Source organism: Apium graveolens, chromosome 3 (genome assembly GCF_009905375.1).
Source record: "Apium graveolens cultivar Ventura chromosome 3, ASM990537v1, whole genome shotgun sequence".
Classification (NCBI taxonomy): Eukaryota; Viridiplantae; Streptophyta; class Magnoliopsida; order Apiales; family Apiaceae; genus Apium; species Apium graveolens.
In genome coordinates, this window is record NC_133649.1 from 158251929 (window position 1) to 158274620 (window position 22692).

The 22692-nt window shown below is 35.6% G+C and overlaps 1 non-coding gene across 1 annotated transcript; it reads left to right on the plus strand.

Annotated features, from left to right (window-relative positions):
* The first annotated feature begins 1108 nt into the window (after positions 1-1108).
* On the plus strand, positions 1109-1215 carry LOC141716158 (small nucleolar RNA R71). The gene has a single exon (XR_012572878.1). It is a non-coding gene; the product is annotated as a small nucleolar RNA R71 (small nucleolar RNA).
* The last annotated feature ends 21477 nt before the right edge of the window (positions 1216-22692 follow it).

A 22692-nucleotide genomic window follows, 5' to 3' on the forward strand; every position in this document is an offset into this window, starting at 1 on the left:
ATAGCTAGGCATCTGTTCAAGAGCTTCAGTGAAAGGTATGTTGATATGAAGTTTCTTGAACACCTCCAAAAACTTCTCAAACTGCTTATCCAGCTTTTTCTTCTGCAGCCTCTTAGGAAAAGGAGGTGGAGGATAGATCTGTTTTTCCCCTGTATTACCCTCAGGAGGAGTGTGTACCACAATAGTCTTCTTTGGTTCCACCTCTGCTTCCTTCTACACTTCTTCTTCAGCCACAACTTCAGATGCTGGAACTTGAGACTTTTTAGGCTCTTCATCTTGCTGAATTTGGGGGCTTGCGACCTTTCCAGACCTCAAGGTGATGGCGTTCACCTATTCTTCAACTTCCCTCGTGCCTGGATTGGCTTCTGTAGCACTAGGAAGCGTTCTTGGTGGTCGATTTAATAAGGCGTTAGCAATTTGCCCTATTTGGTTCTTCAGAGTCTTGATAGAAATAGCCTGGCTTTGGCATATAAGAGCCTGGTTTTTGCACATAAGCCGCAACTCCTCCAATTCAGATTTTTCATTCGAAGATAGACCTGCATCATGATTTTGTTGTTGAATTTAGAGTTGTTGTTTTGGTGCAATTTGTTGCTGAAAACCAGGAGGGTTGAATAGCTTATTTCCAAACTGCTGGAACGGCTATTGCATCGCATTTGGATTGTTGCTCCAGCTGAAGTTAGGATGATTCCAGTTGTCAGGATGATAAGTGTCTAGAACTGGTTGCTGCGATCTCTGAAAGTTGCTCATAAACTGAGCTGAGTCACTAGATATAGCGCATTGCTCCGTCACATGCGGACCTGCACACAGCTCACAAACACTATTTTTCTGCTTAACACCATAGTTAGCCAGAGAATCGATCTTCATAGACAACGCCTTTAGTTGAGCAGTGATAGTCGTAGCTGTATCCACTTCAAGAACTCCTGCTACCTTTCCCTGTGGATATCTCTGGGTTGGATGCTGATATTCATTAGCAGCCATCAGTTCAATTAGATCATAAGCTTCCTCATAACTCTTTGCCCATAATGCTCCGCCTGCTGCTGCATCGAGCATGGGTCTGGACTGTACTCCCAACCCATTGTAAAAACAAGTGATGATCATCCAATCAGGAATTCCATGATATGGACACTTCCTAAGCATCTCCTTGTAGCGCTCCCAAGCTTCACATAGCGATTCTCCCGTTTGCTGCGCAAATTGAGTAATAGCATTCCTGAGTGCAACTGTCTTCGCCATAGTGAAGAATTTAGTAAGAAACTTTTGAGCAAGATCTTCCCAAGTAGTAAGCGAATCAGCTGGGAGAGAGTGTAACCATCTCTTAGCCTTGTCCCTCAGAGAGAATGGGAACAGTCTCAACTTCACAGCATCTTCAGAAATACCGTTGAACTTGAAGGTGTCGCAGATCTCTATGAAATCCCTAATGTGTGTATTGGGATCTTCCGTTGGAGAACCCCCAAACTGGACTGAAGTCTATACCCACTGAATTATGCCAGGCTTGATCTCAAAGGTATTAGCTGTGATAGCTGGCCGTACAATGCAAGATTGAATGTCATTGATCTTGGGTTGAGAAAAATCCATCAAGGCTCTCATTCGTGCTGCTGGATCTCCCATTGTAATGAGTACCTGAAACACAAACAAATAAACCGTGAAAGTAAAGAATCTGAGTCAGTGAACTTTAACGACCACTGATGACAAGCACATAAACTAAAAATTAACACCGAGTCCCCGGCAGCGGCGCCAAAAACTTGTTAGGGCGAAAACACGTGATAAAATACACGCAAGTATACGCGTTCGCAAGTAGTATAAGATATAAATAAGATTCGATCCCACAGACACTGGTTTAGGTTAAGTTCAATTTATGCACCTATGCAACCATGTATGGCTATCGTTCAATGCTAAGACAAATAACAAATTAGGTTTTGATTAAATTAAGAGATTATAATAAATAACATTAACTAAGAGAATTGAGGTTGAATTAATATATATGACAAACATGGGATTTTAACTTCATTAAATACTTCATTCAATAGCCTTTTCGTTCTTAAACTTAGCATGTGATGGTGATGACACTAATCAGATAGAAGCTGAATAGGCACCAATTATATTGAGACCCTATATTTCTATAGAATTTGATAACATAACGGTTTAAGCACAAGTTATCTATCTTGATTACACAGGGCAAGTAAAACGGTTAGAGTTACCTACGAATCATGCATACACATACATGAACCCATGCTAGCATGGCAAGTTCTAAACCTCTATATTCACTATCGCTTCAATAGAGATTAACACGCTATCTTATATATTAGCTACGCACATAAGACGAATAAGCACAACCAATACTAGGATATCAATCAATTACCACACACCAAGATATCGAAACAAATTAACTATTGAAATTCATAAGTAAATCCGCTAGAACCTCATGATAAAGATTAGCCCATAATCGAAATCATCGTCACCATGGGTTCCAATGAAAGCATGGTATAAAATAAGGTTTTAATAAACTGAATAATAATTAAAGTATGAATAACCGAGATCTAGGTTCAACAAGAACGAAAACGAGCATCCAAAGTTATAACTAATTTAAAGAATCACAAGTTGAAAACAAGATCTTCTTTTTTGGAGTTGTTCTGTGCTTCTAGGTCTTTTCCTTGGTATCCCAATCTTCCCGGATGATGAAAACCCTTTTTTTAAGTATATATATGCCCCTAGTGGACCTGGACCCTTAAAATCATCAAATTCCACTCAAAAAAGGCTTTTTCAGCGAAATCAGCGACCAGCCGCGCCCTGAGCGGCCGCTCAGCTCTCCTAAGCGGCCGCTCAGCTCTCCTAAGCGGATGCTCAGCTCTCTGGGCAGCCGCCCAGCTCTCTGGGCGGCCGCTCAGCTCTGCTGAGCGGGCGCTCACCTACTGACTGGGAAAATTTCTGATGAATCTTGTTTTGGCCATAACTTGAGTTCTACTCGTCAGAATTAGGCGATTCAACTGCCCACGCGAAGCTAACGAGATTCTCTACAACTTGAAAATGGCCTTGGCTTCCAATTATGATCAGTTTTCATCATATTTCCTTTAAAAGCTCTTTTCTTCATTTAACTGATACCTGAAATGCAATAACATAAAAACATATCAAAATACCAACAACTTGAGTCCAAAATACCAATTTAAGCTTGTAATAAAGCATTCCAAGTGGATATAAAATCCACTTATCACAAAGTCAATAACAGGGGTTCATTACTTTAACAGTTCAATACTCTACATGGCATGAACAATATCCTCTTTATAACCATTTACACAGGTAAATAGAGTTACTTGCCTGAATTCGCTTTCCTAAAGGTTGAACTACTGCCACCTAGTATACCTTTTCCTTTCCTAGCCTGAATGCCCTCACACTCCGAATCTACAATCCAAATGTAAAACCTTAATTAGTTTCTCAACTCACGTTCCCGGAATGTTCACTCAATACGATAACTCGATTCGAACTATACGAGTATAGCTTATACATACATGCACATAGCACATAACACATTCTTTTCTCACAGCCTTTATATCCTTATATACTCAATAATCAACTTATACTCGCTTTATTCTCAACTATTCTTCAAATCAAACTATTATAACTCATACGAGTACATGATTCATTCATAACTAAATCTTTATGACCATAACTATCACTTATAGATCTTTTAAAATCAAACAACTTAGTTCCCTTTTCTTTTATTCCTTAATTCGAACCACATACTACAATCAAACAAACAAATCCATAGATATTCACATATACACACCCAATCATTCTTTTGATTATCAAAACCAAGTTTTGACTTTTAATTCCTATGGCCTATTCGGCCTAATTGTACTTACTAAGCACAAAATCAATCAAATACTCACTTTAGCTCACATAAACACATAGCTCAATCAAAACCTTTAAAAGAATCATTTTACTTTCTTTTAACATCAAAATTCTAACCATAACCCTATTTATACAATCAAATTTCTCAAAAATTACACCATGCAACTTTAGTTCTAGCATAATCCAACATTTAAACTAACACCCTTTTCTTTACCAACAAAATTTGAACCAAATCATACATATATTGTAACACCCCCAGATCCGGGGTCGGGGATCCGGGTCGTCACGGTCTTTCTTTCCACAATATCACTTCACTTAATTAATAATAATAACCTTATGTTGTGACCCCACACTAACACACACCACAACCCGTTATAGTCTCAGAGATGAAATTTAAATAAGTACAAGTCTTTGAATCCACAATTTAAAAGTTATTACAACCCAAAATGATTACTTGATAAATTTACAGTTAATTGCCATTATCTGCCACAAGTTATAATTATACATAATTTGATTCTCAAAAATAGAATGCCTGATCTACCAATAGATCTACCTCTGCAGCTATAGCAGCCACAACATCATCGGGAAGACGCGGGACGCTTCCCACGCGCTTGCGCTGGGTCTGCTGGAGTCTGGCCATCTTTCCTAACTGTTGTTGTGTGATGAAGAAATAAAGCAAGAGTGAGCCTTACAGCTCGCAAGATAATATATAGTGATAACAATAATATAAGTATCTAAATGGATACTTACTAGAATCTTTTATCATGAGTAAGATAATTACTTACTAGATATAAGTAAAAACAAGGGATGAAGTTACCAAATACTTCACTATACTTATATCATTTATAAAGCTACTTGAACTACCACTGTTCAAAGTATAATGAGCTTTCAACAGTGGTAGTTCAAGTAGCTTTATAAATGATATAAGTATAGTGCAGTATTTGGTAACTTCATCCCTTGTTTTTACTTATATCTAGTAAGTAATTATCTTACTCATGATAAAAGATTCTAGTAAGTATCCATTTAGATACTTATATTATTGTTATCACTATATATTATCTTGCGAGCTGTAAGGCTCACTCTTGCTTTATTTCTTCATCACACAACAACAGTTAGGAAAGATGGTCAGACTCCAGCAGACCCAGTTCAAGCGCGTGGGAAGCGTCCCGCGTCTTCTCGATGATGTTGTGGCTGCTATAGCTGCAGAGGTAGATCTATTGGTAGATCAGGCATTCTATTTTTGAGAATCAAATTATGTATAATTATAACTTGTGGCAGATAATGGCAATTAACTGTAAATTTATCAAGTAATCATTTTGGGTTGTAATAACTTTTAAATTGTGGATTCAAAGACTTGTACTTATTTAAATTTCATCTCTGAGACTATAACGGGTTGTGGTGTGTGTTAGTGTGGGGTCACAGCATAAGGTTATTATTATTAATTAAGTGAAGTGATATTGTGGAAAGAAAGACCGTGACGACCCGGATCCCCGACCCCGGATCTGGGGGTGTTACAGAAGTGGTATCAGAGCTAAGCGTTATAAACCTCAGAGATGATGTGACGTTAAGATAATAAGTTCACAAAGATAATAAGAACTCTTGCCAAGTTCATAGTCGGGCTACCTAACGTAGTACTGACAGTTAAAACCCTTATGGGAACCCTTATAAATATCGTGATAGGAGCGTAGTTCGTTATCGTATATGGTAGCGGGACTCCGAACCCTGAGGTTGAGGAGCAACAGCGCGATGATGTTTTATTACTAATTGGAGATCGGATTGTGGATCCGATAGAGTGTCCTAATGCAGGACCGAATGATGTTGATATTGAGGATGTAGCGGTTGAGGATGTTGTCCTAGAAGGGATAGTTGTTGAGGAGGATCCCATGGAGGATCCTGACAAGATTGGATAAAGGACCACTGATGAATTGATGACCATGGTTAGGTCGACTACCAGAGGTAGGATTGGCCGGTCACTACCGGAGGTTCGTTCAAGTTTGTAAAGATAGTAACCCCTTTAACGCGGCTTACTCGTAAGACTGAGAAGTTCGAATGGACAGAGAAATGCGAGAACAGCTTTCAAGAACTGAAGCAGAGGTTGGTGATGGCCCCTATGCTGGCATTGCCGGATGGAAAAGGAGATTTTGTGAAGTGTAGTGACGCTTCGCACAAGGGCTTAGGGTGCGTGCTTATGCAGCACGGTAAGGTAATCGCGTACATGTCAAGACAATTAAGGTAATATGAAATTCGATATCCCCGCCCATGAGCTTAGGCTCGTGGCAATAGTTTTACCCTAAAGATTGGAGGCACTACTTGTATGGAGAGAAGTACGAGAATTACCTAAGCCATAAGTGCTCTAGTACATTTTCACGTAGAAAGAGCTCAACATATGCCAGAGGAGGCAGTTAGAGCTAATCAAGAATAATGATTGGGAGATTCTTTATCATTCGGGGAAAGCCAATGTGGTGGCTGATGCCCTTAGTAAAAAGGAGAGACTCAAGATGATAATGTCTTTGGGAGAGTTTATAAGAGATTTTGGAAATAGTAGTGAAGGTAACCGGAGCCGGTACCGAAAAGCTGTTTGAGATTGCAATAGAGACCGAATTATTGGAAAAGAGCATACGGTGCCAGAGAAAGATGATAAGGGAATAATGAGGTATTCCTATAGAATTTGGGTTCCGAAAGTTCAAGAGCGTAAGGATGAGAACTTAGATGAGAGCCATAGTTTGAGGAATAAGATTTAGAGCAAACCCTGAACGTGATAATCAGGGAGGTCGCCATCAAGATAGAAGGAACCCATGACATAATGGAGTGGAAAATGAGGATTTTAAATTAAAAGATGACCCCAATTATGGGGAGTAGGATGAAACATTTCATACTAAGGAAACAAAAAGTCGAGTAAGGAAAGGAGACCCGAGACGGTACTCCTATACGGCAATTCATGGACCTGTCTAGACAGAACTTAGACTATTATCCCCAACCACCACCTTGAGGAAACAATGCGATAGGAAATTCTTTCAGGACCTTTAAGTCTCTAAGCTCTCAGAGTTCCAAGGAACAGGTTGACCTAGTTGAGGCAAGAGCCTGGCTAAAGGAAATAGAGGAATCATTTGAGATTCTGAATGATTGACGAACCACAAAAGACTGTTTTTGTCACTTACCCTCTTAAGAGAGAGACCACCCGCTGGTGAAAGACCAAGAAAGGCACGGAGCCAGAGGTTAGAATAAACTGATTTAAGTTCAGTCAATTGTTTTCGGGAAAGTAATTCCCAAAGATAAGGAGATAGTGTAAAAGCTTTGGAGCTAGAACAAAAGTGGATGAGTATGATGAATTATGAATCTAAGTTGTAAAAGTTATCAAGATTCGTTCTGAGGACACGAATCCAGAATGACGGGATGTTTGGAATCAATACTTATGTTGTGTTAGTTCATGAAATAATGATAAGAGAAAGGAAAATAAAAAGAAACTGAAGTGGAAAGGAATATAAAGGCAATAGAGTTTGAGGTATGATAAGGGAGTTGGGTATGAGGAAACCCTAAAGACTCGTAGCAATAGACATAGAAAAGTATGTAATCGTCAGGATGAGGGTGATTCACCATGAGTTAAAGTTGATGGTTGAAGGCATACGAGTTATGTACATTTTATCCCCTTTAAGTTGGGAGGATTCAAGGAAACCTTTAGATAGTTCGAAGGATAAATAATAAGACGCGGATAGACTAAGGAGACAAGAAAGTAAGAAAGTAGGAAAATTAGATGAAGGAAGTGACCTTCAATAATGTGAAATGTAAGACCGGTGGCTCGATACTCAGAAAGGGAGACGCCAGGTATGAGAGGTATCCCAACATTGAGGTGACTGTTGAGATAAACAACAAAAGTAAATAAGGAATTATTAAGAAGAAGTTCACGTTGAACATGACCAATATCTTCCAGAACATCCATGTTATCATTACCAAATCAGGAAAGAAAAGCGGATGACCATTGTTATCTTTTGGAGGCCATATGGATTGACCTCAATTTGAATAAGGATGCTATTATGAAGTTAGGTATAGACTATCGAGGTGGGAATGATGAAGAAGATAATCTATCAAGGATATATGACTTGGTTTATCCATGGATGGATGCATGTACCTTTTCAAAGGTGGAATTAAGGATAGAACATCGGTAACTTAAAATGAATCCTAGGGGAATGCATAAAGGTTGGCATTTCACCCTTAATAGGGATAGTATGAAATTTGACAGTATGAATTGGAAAGGATTAAGGTAATAACAACCTTTAAAGAATCAGTGGAGAAATTTTTTTTCAAAAGTATATAGACAATGATTCTAGTATTAGTATATGGTATTTTGATATGCCCTGTATCTAGGGAATAAAGGAGGAACGATTCAAGGATAACCTTAGAGGTTTTACAAGGAGAAAGGTAATATTCAAAATTCTCAAGAATAGAAATGTGGATAAAGGAAATATGACGTAATTATAGTGTTGCCAAGTGGGGCACGTGTTAAACCACGAGAAAGTATGGATCGAACCAGTAATGGTCGAAATTATTCAGGGCAATTAGGACTTAAGATAAAAGATGTTCTAATTATGATTGAGAGTCAGTCATGACAGTGATTAACCTCTAAAGACTGAGGCAATAACTTATGGAAAAATGGTGATTTTTTTTTTACTTATCAGATTTTAAGGAAAACATCTTCACTCAAGCAGTGATCGGAAATAGGGTAGAAAATTTGTGAAAGTGGTTAAAATGAAATTGACTGTAAGGAAATTTTACTATCAGGAAAGGCCAAAGAGGTGGCCGACACTTTAAAGGTAAGAGGATAATTATAGGCGCTTGTGCCAAAATAATACAGTGAGGATGGTTAAAACTGTGAAGGTTGTATTATGGTTTGGAAGATTGACATTCCTTCTGATGACTGTGCAATACCCAACCGTAATAGTAGTTGGTAAAGGTTTAATTCGTGTAATCGCCATGAGCGGGCTATCTATCTTAGGAGGTCCTATCTTGAGATAAGCCAGGACCATGTTTCAAAAAGGACTAGACGAACCTTTGAGTTAAGTCTTCTATTTAAGGCATATGATTAAGAATGGTATTAACCTGCTATCGTTGCTTTGATTGAAACTCTTCTGTAATTTTATCTACTTCACGTCATGAAAGTACGTCAGAGTTTGGAGTGTTCTTCATGAATTGTGATTGGTGGTTATGTTAACTCCTTAGGAGAATTAGATACGAGATGTATGGACTCCGTATGGTTAGCTATTAAGACTTCATGGAAAATGAATGACTACAGTAGGTCAGTGGTGGACCATAGTAAGGCAGCAATGATTCTGCGAGTAATGAGCTGATTACAACCGTGAGAGTTGTATTGGAATGGGTGTTGAGATTGAGTACCACTAATCGGGTCGTGGTAGTGTATAAGTTATCATTGATAGACTAATTAAGTAGAGTATCTACCTAGTGAATTATTATTCTTTCTTATCAATAGAGAGTCGTATTATTATACGAGGAAGGTTACGGTGCAAGCATAGAATTCTAGTAACGATAATGCATAGAATGAGATCCCAGATTCGATTTTCGATGTCGAGGGAGTTTCAAAGGTGATTGTGTATAAGCTCGAGGAAGAGCATGGGTCCATAGAATGATGGACGGAATAGCAAAAATATTTAGGCATGTGAAATAGGATGTTATAATACTTGATGTTGATATAAATACATATATGTTTTGTTCTCCTATGACAAACCTCTATAGTTCAGAGGTAGGTTCCAAGCCAGATATTTTGTGGCAGTATATTTTTTTTATATATACAATTCTCTTCAGTTCGTTCTTTTCTCTTCTTCTCATTTCATGTAAGTTGAGAAGAACAACCCTTCCAGAAGGGGAGGTATTGTCGAATGACTATCTATCTGTGTGATAGAAGCCTAGTAGGATACCAACTATTGTTTAATTGCTTGTCAAGTACTAAAGGCTGGCCACCTTCTGTACTAACTATGCGAGATAACAAGTGTTCATGATCATAGTGATCTCTCAACAAATTCCTTTACTTCTATATGATTGATCAAACTTTGGGAAATAGAAACAGCTGAAAAAGGAGTAATAAAGTTGTGGTAGTATTCGGAATGGAAACACATTCGTGATACTAAGGTTGACGTGGTTATTAAAAGGTTATAGAACGCTAATGAGCAAAAGTATAACTAGTATAATATTAGGAACGGAAGATAGTAGCGACTACGAACTGGGAAAAAGGATGGGTAGTGAGAAGCAAAAGCTCTAATGCTAAAAGCTATAATGAGAGTCTGTGCAATAGACTTGAAAGAAATTGGAATGATCACTTAACACGGGTTGAGTTTTCTTACGAAAATAGATCATATGTCAGTATTGAGGTATCGCCTTATGAGATCCTTGAGGGAAGACAATGTCGATCTCCCTTATGTTAGGATGAAGTTGTAGAGCGCAAGATGCTCGGACCCGCAGTAGTCCAAAGGACCAAGGATATGATAGATCTAATCAGAGGACGGCTTGTAGTAGCCCAAGATGGACATGATAAGTATGTTGATTTGACACGAAAGGAAAAACAGTATGAAATAGGGGACCTAGTGTTGTTATAGGTATTTCCTTGGAAAGGAAGGATGAGGTTCGGAAAGAAATGAAAGCTAAGTCCACGAATTGTTGGACCCTTGGATATATTAAGACGTATTGGGAGGATAGCATTGGAGCTAGCCCTAACCCCGAACATGTAGCGGGTCGTAACGTGTCTCACGTATCAGTGTTAAGGAAGTGTAATTCAGATGCCAGATAAATAGGGGCATATGAGCGCATAGATATGCAACCCGACGTAATCTATATGGAGCAACCAGGAAGGGTTGTAGAGTGAAAAGGGAACAAGTGCTTAGGAGAAGGGTTATCAAACTATTCAGAGTTTGATGGAAGAACCACAATGTGGGAAAATTTATTTGAGAGTTAGAAAGTGTAATGCTAAGAAAGTATCCCAATTCATTTTCTATCTAATTCCGGGACGGAATCCTTTTAAGGAGGGGAGACTGTAATAACCCCACTTTTTGGGAAATTTTGAAACCCTTATGAATAGTGTTTTTGCTGAATGAGAAAACTTTTCATGCCACACTATATAGGGGTTCTGATATGGATATTCTGAGATTTTATTAGTACTTTATATGGGATATAAGTGTATGTAAAGATCGTCAGAATCCAAATCCGAACACTTTGATTTTTCCCGGAAATCCAATAGATACGGAAAGAATTGAGTATAAGGTAACAGGATAAAAGGATTTAAATTAAAGGATTATAATAGAGGATCATAAAAAGGAATATAATGTATTGAGAAAGGTTAAGGGAACCTAAGTAATAAGATCCCGGGTATGATCCCTCAAACGATAAACGAAAACGAAAGTTAAGCGAACAGTATAACAGATCAGCGGTCATTAGGCAAACAATTAGGAAGTTAATCAAAGGGATTAGAGAGGATGATGTCACCCAACCAATGAGAAGAGGACAAGGAGGGGAGGATGACATCATGAGGATGACACAAGCATGACATGGGAAGGAAGGAGATGTGGTGGGTTTTTAACCACACAAAATCAAGGGCAACTAGGTAATTTACTAAAACAAACACAAAAATCAAACCAACCAAGCCAAGCAAATCATTTTTCATCAAAATCAAAAAGAAACCAAGGCATTGTTCTTCATGCTCTCGGCCAAAACAGAACCAGCACACTAAAACTGCTGTATCTCCTTCATTTCTCACTCAAATATTGTGTTCTATAGCTCATTGGAAAGGTATTGAGATGACCTACAACTCTTGTTCACAAGTCTTGTCCAAATAATCATGGTAAGACCCTCATTTTTACAGTTCTTTAAATCGGACGTTTAGAAACTTCAAAGCCTAACTTTGTGTTCTTGATTTCTTTGGAAAGATCAAGCTTGTAGGAGGCTCCCTAAGGCTTCCTAGCAACTTAACACCTCCCAAGGAAGGTATAAACTTCAAACCCTAGCCTTTACTTTATTTGTTAGTAAGTTTAATGGTTGGTTTTGTGAAATGAGAAGCATAGATTGTGATTATTAGTAGTTTGGTTTGATTTGGAAGTGTTTTGGTAATTGAAGCTTGATTATAGTTCATAGGTCTTGATTGTGGTTGTTTGAGTTGAAAACCTTGGAGATTATGGACTGATGTGGTATGGTTTCGGTGAAGTTTTGTTGTATTGATGGTTATGAGTTGGTTGGTGGTTAATTGGAGTAGTTTAAACATTGGTAATCGCGTAAATATAGCCGTCGTAATGTCCGATTTACTTTAGACTGCTTTTGTTCATAACATTTGGACCCGAGAACTCCCTGCTAGATTATGACCATTGTCATGTTTAGATAGTTCATGTTACGAGCTTCATTTTGATATGTAGTTCGTTTGATTTCCCCTCGCCTTACTTTGAAACATAGGTTAAAGACCAAAAATGGTTAATTAATGTATGAAACAATTATGGTAAGAGTGTTAGGCAGTTGGTAAGACACTCGCGAAGGAATCGCTTTAAAACTCATAATGGTTAATTTATTAAAAATGGTGGAGCCGAGGGTACTCGAGTGACTTAAGAGAATCAATAAGCGCAAAACAAGCGTTAGAGTCTAAGTTAGTTAAAGTATAGATTTACAAGTGACTTTGGTTTAATTCCAACTTACTTATTGTTTATAGGTTACCAGACTCGTCCCGAGCCTTTTATCACTCCAAGTCGCTCAGGCAAGTTTTCTACCCGTTATAACTGTTGTTGTGATGAATATATGTATTTGCATTATCTTGCGATAGATGCATGTTGGTTAATTAGCAAATGATGTAATATATTGAAGCATGCTGCTATGGTATATATATATATGCATGCCTGTTTCGCATTCTTTCCATATATATCTGTTGATTCAGTTGATAATACCTATGCTAGAGGATAGCGGTAATTTGCATATACCCTTAGTACAGGGACCCAAAGGTGAAAATATTTTCTAAAACCGGGAGTCGAGGATCCCGAGTAGATTTTGTATATATGGATATAAATATATATATATATACTTATATATATATATGGTCATAGTTTTTAAAACTATTAATCGAATAAGGTTTATTCGATAACTTTAACTTTATTTTATTATTGAATATTATTTCGAATATTATTCGAAGGCGTATGACTCCTTTATATTAAATGAATATTATTTTGAATATTCATTCGAGGACTTATGACTCCTTTTATTTTATTAATTAATATTATTTTGAATATTCATTCGGGGACTTATGACTCCTTTTATTTATTTATCTGAATATTATTTGAATATTCATTTGGGGACTTATGACTCCTTTTATTTATTTATCTGAATATTATTTGAATATTCATTTGAGGGCTTATGACCCTTTTATTTATTTATCTGAATATTATTTGAATATTCATTCGAGGGCTTATGACTCTTTTATATTATTTATTGAATATTATTTGAATATTCATTCGAGGGCTTATGACTCAGTTTATATTATTTAATGAATATTATTTGAATATTCATTTGAGGATCTATGACTCCGATTATTTGCTGAGGTATATTCTTTATTTTATTAAAGAATAAGGTGTCAATAATCAAACTTATTTTCGATTATTCAAATAAGTCAATAATCAAACTTATTTTCGATTATTCAAATAAAGATAGTACTTTCATATAAGTATATCTTTGGTTATTTAATACTCGTTTAAAGTATAAGTTTTAATACTTGTACTTCAATTATTTTTATAAAGATTATTCTTTATGGGAATATTATTTAAATAATAATATTCAGTCATTTTCTAAATATTCTGGGGACTGATTTACTTCATTAAATCAGCTTTACTCCAAACACTCTATAAAGTGTTTTCGAGTCTTCAAAATGATTTTTAAAAGTTAGAGCGGATCCCAAAACTCATTTTTATATTTAAGATCTTCCTTTTTAAGGGAATTTAAATACTCGCTCAAAACCTGAGGGATCCGGCTCTATGGTGTATTTTATATTCGCAACAAGGTTGCAGTTTTGGTAAATGAATTGATTACTTACCCAATGTTCGGGAAGTAAGTCCATCTATTGAGTCGGCATAAGCAACATGGGTTCAGTGGGCATCCATGATAGTGTAAGTGGCTCAGTGGGAGTCCATCAAATGCATAAGTGGCTGAGTGGCAGTCCAGCATAAGGTCCTATTGCGACCAGGGTGATGACCAGTGGGGAATTCGTCCATCTACTAGTAGAAAAGGTTAATTATGGGTATCTTTGCCTGATCAACAAGATATCTGGTTTATGCCAAATTCTTTTCCTTTCCAAATTTATTGGATATTGCAATTCTGTTCATACTTTACATGACAGAGGTTTTCAGGAAATGTATAAAGAAGATGTATATGTGGATATATATATATATATATCAGAACTAAATGAAGTATATCATAACTTCATTTCCTTTAATAATATTTCAAAGATTTAATCTATTCAAATCTTGTCTGGTAGTCTCATCTATGTGATGAACTGTTGAAAGCTCATTATACTTTGAACAGTGGTAGTTCAAGTAGCTTTATAAATGATATAAGTATAATGAAGTATTTGGTAACTTCATCCCTTGTTTTTACTTATATCTAGTAAGTAATTATCTTACTCATGATAAAAGATTCTAGTAAGTATCCATTTAGATACTTATATTATTGTTATCACTATATATTATCTTGCGAGCTGTAAGGCTCACTCTTGCTTTATTTCTTCATCACACAACAACAGTTAGGAAAGATGGCCAGACTCCAGCAGACCCAGCACAAGCGCGTGGGAAGCGTCCCGCGTCTTCCCGATGATGTTGTGGCTGCTATAGCTGCAGAGGTAGATCTATTGGTAGATCAGGCATTCTATTTTTGAGAATCAAATTATGTATAATTATAACTTGTGGCAGATAATGGCAATTAACTGTAAATTTATCAAGTAATCATTTTGGGTTGTAATAACTTTTAAATTGTGGATTCAAAGACTTGTACTTATTTAAATTTCATCTCTGAGACTATAACGGGTTGTGGTGTGTGTTAGTGTGGGGTCACAGCATAAGGTTATTATTATTAATTAAGTGAAGTGATATTGTGGAAAGAAAGACCGTGACGACCCGGATCCCCGACCCCGGATCTGGGGGTGTTACATATATGCTTACATGCAATTCAAATTCATCTCTTAATTAAATCAAACACTCATTTTAATCATAATTTTTGAATTACACATTAAAACATCACTTAGTGACTCAAATCCTAATCGAATTTTCCAATTAAACATACATGCATTCACTTAGCATCAAACCAAACCCCTTTTAGACCCATTTTTCATTCGGCTAAAACCACAAATCACAATTCAAGAACCAAATAATGACATGCATCACTAATTCCTCTTTTAAATCAACATGCAATCTCATTTCTTACTAATTAAACTTAGTTTACACCAAGATCAAGTCACAAAATCCAATTCCCTTTTTTATTAGTACAAAAACCGAACTACAACCTCAACATGCAACCGCAAATTTTGATTTCTCAAGCACTCAATCAACTACACAAGTCCAAATACTTTTAAAACAATCATCAAAATCTTTTTATCAATCAACACACTTAAATTTTCGAAAGAAAAACAAAACCCTTTTGAACTTTTCAAGAAATCAAGACATGCAAAGGCTACATACAAGTTTTAAAGTGCATAGAGCTCAAAAACTACATCATTTCAACTAGCACATCATTTTCCTAAAATCCCACCGACTCTCCTTGGATCATGGACGGTGGTGGTCGAACTTAAGAGTGCCCATAATGGGTCTCCTCTTGAGTTTTAAACCACAAAATCACTTTAAACTCTCTTATGATCATATATCAAAAAATCATATTTCCTTGAACACAACCATGGAGATGGAACTATGAAACTTATAAAAACACTAACATGCAAGTGGTGTTTGAGTATAATATCGAAAATGAAGACTATGGATGATAAAATCTTTGAATTTGGAAGAGTTTTTGTTGTTTCATGTAAGAGAGAGAAGAGAGATGGAGAGAGAGCCGAGAGAGATTAGAGTGATCGAGAGAGAGAGAGAGAGAGATAGAGAGAGAGAGAGAGAGGGAGAGAGAGGGAGAGTGAGAGAGAGAGAGAGGGAGCGAGAGAGAGAGAGGGAGGGAGAGAGAGAGAGAGAGAGAAAGAAAGGGAGAGAGAGAGAGAGAGAGAGAGAGAGAGAGAGGGAGAGAGAGAGAGAAGAGTGCCACGGGAAAGAAAAAGAAAGAATGGGGAGAAAATGAGCTAATATTTGTAATAGAGGACAGGGGTAGTTTAGTAAATTATTAATCACCCTTTTTAGTTTAATTTCCTTTATCTTTTTACTCCAATAAAATCAGAATTAAATATTAAATATATCTCTCTCAAAAAGTTGAAAAATATTACGAATGATAATTTTAAGACGTGGATCTCGAAATTAGCTTTCCAACCATTACTCATAATAAACTTTTGAGCGTACGGTTGATTTTATATGATTTTTCCAATTTTATGCTAATAATAGCATTTTAATTACATAAAATCATTTAAAAAAATGCAACGATCATGAAATAAATCCGTCTATCATTTTAGAAAGTCTCTAGGACTATTTAGAAGATAACAAAACAAATTTCATGCCTTTACCTTACTCAGATAATTTTATAAAAATGTGCAAAGGTTAAATAAACCTTATTTAAATCAAATAATTCCCTTAAATCCATAAAAATATTAACAGATCACGTAATCATGCATACAGACAAGCAAGCACATATACTCACACATCACAACTCATGTCTGATCATAAAAATTTCCCTTTTTATCATTATTCCTCTTTATGAGTACCGGGTCACGTTCTGCCTGACGGCCCGACGCTCAGCGTTTCAATTACGCTTCTCAATTACCTTTACCAACCGACACGTCATTAGAAGGCAATACTTACTTAAACATTCATTTAACATATTAACACATATTCGACATTTAAACATTTTAATCCATTTTTAGGACGGGTTCCGTTCTACCTGACGGCCCGACAACAGAGCTTAACTCTTAAGCTGACTTTTAAATTGGAACGCATCTATCTACGCTCCAAGATATTAATATACAATAAAGATAATTAATCATCACTTAATCACATAATTTATAATCACGGCACATAAATCACACTTTATTCACTTAATTACATTGCAAATTTCCCAGTCATTACATTATTCCTCTCTTTTTTATGTAACGGGTTGCGTTCTGCTCGACGGCCCGACACTAAATGTTTTAATTACGCTTCACAATTATCTTTACCAACTAACACGACACTAGAACATGATACTCACTTAAACATTCCATTTCACACAATAGCACATAGTTCACATTTAAACATTTAACCCCTTTTTAAGACGGGTTCCGTTCTTCCTGACGGCCCGACAACACAGCTTAACTCCTAAGCTGACTCTTTAAATTGGAACGCATCTTTCTACGCTCCCAGTTACTAATATACAATAAGGACAATTAACATAATCATTTAACCCCTTTATTAAATCACATAATTTATAATTACACCACAAAATCATACTTTATTCACTTAATTACGTCGCGAAATTCCCAGTCATTACACCCAATTCTAAGTCCAAAATAAGTCGAAGCCTACTATCCAAATGTAGCCAACTTGGGTAACGACTAGCCCAGCACAGGCCCTCAAAAGATCATGATTTGTTGGTGCATATAGTAGCAGTACTTTGCCTTATAAACTGAATAGAAGTCCAAAATCTCCTCGATGTGGGACTGTGGTGTTACAAATATTATGTTCAATGGTATTGATGGAGATATGTTTGACAATGTCATTAACTGCAGTACTGCTAAGGAAATTTGGGATCAAATTCAAGTGCTATGTGAGGGAACTAAGCAAGTTAGAGAAAACAAGATGCAGCTTCTTATACAACAATATGAATACTTCCACTTTGAGGAAAGTGAATCCTTGAATGACACTTTTAAGTTAATTTCAAAAATTTTAAATGGTTTAAAGCTGTATAGAAGGATAGAAGGATCTACCAAACTAAAGAGTATATAGACTTTACTCTAGAGAGACTGTATAGTATCTTAAAAACCTATGAGCTCGAAATAGAGCAGGAAGAGAAGTTAGAGAAAGGAAGAAAGGAGGGTGGATCTATTACATTGGTAGCTGAACAAGAGAGAGAAAAAGAGATGAAGGTTGAAGTTGTCAAATCTGCACCAAACACAAGTATTTGTGAAGGAAAGGGCTAAAGGTTGATGGCTGAAGATGAAGACTATACAAACCATGATGAAATGGATGAGGTCGATGAACATCTAGCCTTTCTATCAAGGAGATTTGCAAAGATCAAATTCAGGAAGAATTTTGAAGCTGCCAAGCCAAACCGAAATATGGTTTATAAAACCAAATTCAAGTGTTTTAAATGTGGCTTGAGTGGTCATTTTGCAAATGAGAGCAGAAAGCCAATTTTTGAGAAAAAGAGGTTTAAGCCCTGTGGACTACAAAAATAAATACTTTGAGTTGCTCAAACAAAAGGAAAAGGCTTTCTTGACTCAAGAAAATGACTGGGCAGCTGACGGTGAGGATGCAGATGAAGACATGAACTATGTCAACCTAGCTCTAGTGGCCAAGTCAGATGAAATAGAAGTTAGTTTATCAAGAAATCAGGGAAACAGAAAGAATCTATGATATCTGGACAGTGGTTGCTCAAGGCACATGATTGGAGATTCTACCCTGCTCACTGAGTTCAAGGAAAGAGTCGGCCCAAACATTACCTTTGGAGATGACAACAGAGGTTTTACAATCGGATATGGCTTGATTTCAAGAGAGAATGTCATCATTAAAGAAGATGCTCTAGTTGATGGACTCAAACACAATATTTTGAGTGTCAGTCAACTATGTGATAAAGGCAACTCTGTTACTTTCACAACTGAAGCCTGTGTTGTTACCTGCAAGAAAACAACAAAGTCGTCCTCACTGGAGTGAGGAAAGGAAACATGTATTTAGCTGATTTCAACTCAACAAATTCAGATTCTATTACTTGTCTTTTCAGCAAAGCAAGTCAAGATGAAAGTTGGTTATGGCACAAGAAGCTATTTCATTTGAACTACAAGACCTTGAATGAATTGGTCAGGAAAGACCTTGTTAGAGGCATTCCTCAAGTTGAGTTATCGAAAGATGGACTGTGTGGTGTTTGTCAAAAAGGAAAACAAGTGAAAGCATCATTCAAAAGGAAACTTGAATCAATATTTTATGACCCTCTACAACTGTTGCACATGAATTTGTTTGGGCCAGTCAATGTATTGTCAATCTCAAAGAAGAAGTATTGCCTAGTGATTGTGGATGGTTTTTTAAAGTTCTCATAGACATATTTTCTTGGATCTAAAGATGAAGCTAGTGAAATCATTATCAATCATGTAAGGCAAGTCAACAATCATCATAATCTCAAAGTAAGAAGAATTATGAGTGACAATAGAACTGAGTTCAAGAATTATACTATGAGGTTATTCTGTGAAAAAAATGGAATCATGCATGAGTTCTCAGCTGCAAGGACACCACAATAAAATGGAGTGGCTGAGAGAAAGAATAGATCATTGATTGAAGCAGCTAGAACAATGCTAGATGAATCAAAGTTACCAACTTATTTTGGGCCAAGGATGTCAACACTGCATGTTACACTCAGAATATTTCTTCGATTAATCAAGCCAAATGCATGACTCCTTATTGTAATATCCCAGGTTTTCAAATTAGTGCGAGACTCTTAATCTTATGATTGACCTTAATTTAATATTGTTCTGGCGATGGGAATAGTCGATATGTGCTTGTTATGTGCATTAATATGGATTAACTAATATTGCACCCTCTCGTTCTTTCTGTGATTCCGAGGACGGGGTCCATTTAAGGAGGGTAGATTATAATGACCCGGACTTTTCAAAATTTGTTTATTGTTATAAAAGTAATTATTCTTAAAAAGAAAGGAATAAAATTTAATATTTTATTCTATCTTATATAGTTTTCAAAATTTTATTCTGGGTTATTGTATTGTCGATGTGTAAATTTCTCTCTAAACTAAATTTCATATACTGTGTCTAAAATCTAGATTTATTGGTTATGTGAGTATGAGTGTTATGTGACTAAGTGGTACATGTGGATTAGATTGTGTGATTAGTAAGGATAAATTATGAATATTATGTAAGTATATGTGAAATCTCTACAAAAATTTTATGTTGAATGATTTTCTGAAATTACGGTTTATATGTGTCAGAATTGTGAATTTTGATTATTAATATTCTCAGAATGAGTCAAATATTATTAAGATATTTTTCAAGTGATTTATTGGTTATTATATGATTTTATAATGAGTTGCAGATTTATTTGATGATTTTCTAATTATTTATAATTATTCGAAAACCCGCAACTTCAAAGGTGTAGGAAATCTACAAACCGAAATATTCCCGAAAAATTATTTCTAGACTAATTTGGTAATTCCGAGTACTTTTTGTGTTTGAACTTTTTTGATCCGGAGTACGTAATTATCTACAAAGATTTCGGGTCAGTTTACGGGTATTAAAATATAATGTTATTGTCTCGATATAAGTGCAACCTTGATATTTTCTTTATCCAAGATATTTTGATTAAAGTATTCATTTTTATTAAAGTACATGCATCTAGGGGCTCGGACCCCAAACCTTTACTAAATTGTCCGGTTTTGATGTTTATCCTAAAATTGGGACCGTTTGGATCAGTTTTTATTTATTCTTAGCTATTAAGTATTGGATTTTTATATCCGACATGATCCAACGGGGTCCTAATTTCTCCTAAATATAAATAACCTTCACTGTACTTTATTATGTACTAGAAAAACATTTCATACAGTACAATTTCGTAATTATCCAGAGAGAACAGATAAGTTTTCTTCGCGTTCTTCGTAATCAAACCAAGATTCGAAGGTGTTAGGAAAGTCAGATTTTGACGCTCAAGTAGTCGAATCGAAGCTCTCGAGATGTACTACGAAACCTATCAATTAGAACACTGTAGATATCAAAGGATTTTTTCTACAATTTTTACAAAATTCAAATTAAATAGGGTTAAATTAGGGTTTATGTTCTCCAATTGGTGCAAGGATCAAAAAATGATTTTGAGGTGATCTGTAAAGCAAAGGGGGTCGTATTTGTAACCAAAATAAATCTCATGAAGAGCTCTATCAAATTATGGCCTCAAATCATACCTCGGGTTCATAATTTGTAAATTCGATTTTTAAGGTTTATGTTCGAATTAGGGTTTTTTTATTCAGGGCTTTTTAATTATTTTTTATGTTATGATTAGCTTTTCCATGTTGATTACAATCGATTTGAGTATAAAATTGCAGTGTTTGATTTTCAGAAAGCAAAAGTCGAGTTTTGGGAGTTTACCAATTTTTGTTTTTGATTTTTCAGTTTCATTGTTGATTTATTGATGTTAATGATGATTGTATCAGATTGTGTTGGTTACAAGCTTTAAATTGAGTTACTAATCATCGAGTTTGGTTGAAGAACGGCACAATTCAGTTTTTGGCCGAAATTTCATGTTATTGGCTTAACTTTGATCGGAGATTGTAGTATAATGATGATTTAGTGATGTTATAGGCGCTTTGTGTTCATGGGAGTATGAGGATTAGTCTAGGATCGAAAACGGGCTGGATTGGTAGGGGATTTGGCCGATATCGGATCGCTGGAACCCGGCCGACCGTCGGTCGGATTTCTACGTAATCCAGTTTCCGGCGACGAGTTCGTACGGACCCGTTGATCCAAGGAAGAAGGAGATCCTTATCCCAAACCTGTTTCTGGATTTTTGTTATTAAAATAATTCAAAAATCCTAATTTATATTCCAAAAAAAATATTTTTAATTCAAAATTAATTTAGTTAATTATTTAAAATAATTAACTAAATTATTTTAATTCCATAAATTATTTGCTTTATTATTTCCAAAAATTTAAAATTTGGTTTAATTATTTATAATTTATTTTAGCTAATTATTTATTGATTTAATTAATTGATTAATTCATTTAATCAATTTATTTTATCTGTAAATAGTTAAATAAAATATAATTATTTATAATTAAGCTAAATAATGATTTAAAAATCATTTTGAGCTTTTAAAAATTATATAAAGGTATTCAAAATTCAATTAATATTATTAATTGAATTATTCTTATTTTATTCATAATAAATACACCTTTTGCCCGTTTAATACGAAACAAACGTGTTTAGACTCAGAAAAATATTCTTCTTCTATTAAAAATACTTTCGAGACATAAAATATTTCATTTCAAAAGGTCTCTTGATTTTGTAAACATTTCTGAGTCGCGTAACTATCAAAAAGTTGTATTTCGACTCGAATTCAATCTTAAACATATCAAGTCGAATGTTTTGATGGTCTGAGTTATGTGGTACATAAATTATATGTTTACATGCGTACGTGAGTAAAGAGTCTTATGTTTGACTATTGTGATTATGTGTAATTCTTGTTCTACAAATATGATAAATGATTTGAGTAAAATGATATTGTGTTTTGATTGGTGTTGGACCGTTATATGTCGAGTTATGAAGTCAGATTTAGTTGATTGACTATTGATTGAAATCAAATAACTGGGGGATAGTCTAATAAATAGACGAGATAGTATTAGATTTTCGATATAATTTGTACAAGCGTTGATGTATAGAATATTATGTTTAAAATGGATTGACTATAAGGTAGAGTCAAAGCATGAGTATATGTTAAATGATAATTGGTAAGTCAGAAGGGTTATATAGATTGACTTGTGATTATGTGTTAAATGTTTAT